This window comes from Rhyacophila brunnea, unplaced genomic scaffold, assembly GCF_057557595.1.
Source record: "Rhyacophila brunnea isolate RB1 unplaced genomic scaffold, BYU_Rbru_1.0 scaffold_34, whole genome shotgun sequence".
In the NCBI taxonomy this organism is placed as follows: domain Eukaryota; kingdom Metazoa; phylum Arthropoda; class Insecta; order Trichoptera; family Rhyacophilidae; genus Rhyacophila; species Rhyacophila brunnea.
This window is the reverse complement of record NW_028233006.1, coordinates 360,311-362,178: the sequence shown is the minus strand read 5'-3', so window position 1 is coordinate 362,178 and position 1,868 is coordinate 360,311. Positions and strand designations below refer to the sequence as shown.

The following is a 1,868-nucleotide window of genomic DNA, read 5'->3' as shown; positions in this document are numbered from 1 at the left end:
TCGAGCTTATGTGCAAGCCATGGGAATGAAAAAACACTTGACGGATAAGTCTTGATAGGAGAAGAGGTATCGGTAAGGATATAGCAGAACAATAGAAAGTGATAAGAAAACTAATTATAAACTGTGTTTATTATCGCAGAATATTTGAGTTCATATGAAGAAGAACCACAAATATTATACTTCTTGTACTTTTTGAATCGATAAGCTTGTATTTTTTTATGATTAGAAGATGTAACAAAAGACTATAATGCAGTAAAAATAAAGGATTTGTTCATTCTAGAAAACAAAATATTATACGATGATATCAATTAAATTTAGATAAATATTTTATTCTATTATAATAAAAGGACGGCATTGATGCAACCGTCATTTTCAGGATGATTGGTGATTTGTGCATATTTTCCCCAGACAATTTTACTTCCACAAACAATTCCTAGTTCACTCACATTAACTTCAATTATTGTCCCTTTTTGTAATATTCCAAGTTGTGTTCCAATTGAACTATGTGGATTTTGTTTTACACCAATTATTGGAAGATTGAAAGTAGCCTTTAGTTCTGAGTGACTCACATGTGCAAATTTATATCGCATAGCCATCGGTCGAATAAAACGTTCATATTTTGGTGGTTTTCTCGTAAAACCTTCCCCAACAAAACAAGGCTTTGTTACTATCCTCTTCCATTGTTTCGTACCTCTTTTTCCCGTAGCAAGAACTTTGAAAGTATCTATTTCTGGTATGCCTTGAACTTTAGCAATAGGAACACTATATTTCGAAGCTTTTTCTTGTCGCTGCTGCTTTATTACACTACTAACTGTTCTTGCTGTGTCACCACGATCGAGTAAGAATCCTGGAAGTGCTTCATCTGCATTTGATTTTATTGTCGCTTTTTCTCGTGTTTTCTCTTTTATTGATTTCTTAAGTTGGATCTTTTCTGCACGTCGCTTCTTGTTGAACATTATTGCTTGATGTCCATGTAGTTTACGGGCCATTTTTTGTATTTTGTGTGGCTCACGTGCTGCTTTCTTTGCTACTCGAATTGTGTGATCTGGTGCTTTTCCATATTTTTTTATATGCTCTTCTATGTAATTGTTTTGCGGCATTTTTAATTGGGCATTCTAAAACCAGCTATATCTAAATTTAAAAAATGAATTTTTATATAATTTGGTCCATGGAAAATAATTAATTGTATTGGAATTAATGAATATAAATCATCTTATTTCTAATTAGATACCTTTTATTATAATTATCTTGAAATATTTGGTATGAACTTATAAAAGATCTTGAAGTCTTAACAAAAGATAGACTTTCAAAGCATGTGACTATAAAATATTTTTGATCTAACTATTTAAAAAGGAGATGAGATAAAGAAAAATGTGCATGAAATGAAAGTAATTAAAAAGTAATACGAATATTCTGACAAGAAACCGAACAAGTTAAAATGATCAAAAAATAGAATAATTTAATGTTTAAAATTAACTCTTAAATAAAAAAATCGCGACTTCATATGTCCTTACTATTTAAAACAATTGTTTAATATAAATTTTAATGTAGGAACTAAAAAAACAACGTAAATTTCCGCAAAAATATGGCAATATAGAAGCAAATTGGAACTTTAAATCAATTTAAGTATCTTTAAAATCACAAAAACATTTATAAACTTAATAGATTTGTCTCATCATATGTTTTAAAAACTATTTTTGCATTTAAACAACTTGATCTTTTTCAACTGCGAAAGAATTTATGTCTATTTTTTTCAGAATAATAAAAGAACACACAAATTAAAGGACATCAAGCCTTAAATATCAAATAATATCGATCATGATATATTTTAGGTCTAAGTTAGCTTCCAAAAAAATAATTATAAACAT

The 1,868-nt window shown here is 28.9% G+C and overlaps 1 pseudogene; it reads right to left on the bottom strand.

Annotated features, from left to right (window-relative positions):
- Positions 1-335: 335 nt before the first annotated feature.
- On the bottom strand, positions 336-1,100 carry LOC147067679 (uncharacterized; annotated as a pseudogene).
- Between the last annotated feature and the right edge of the window lie 768 nt (positions 1,101-1,868).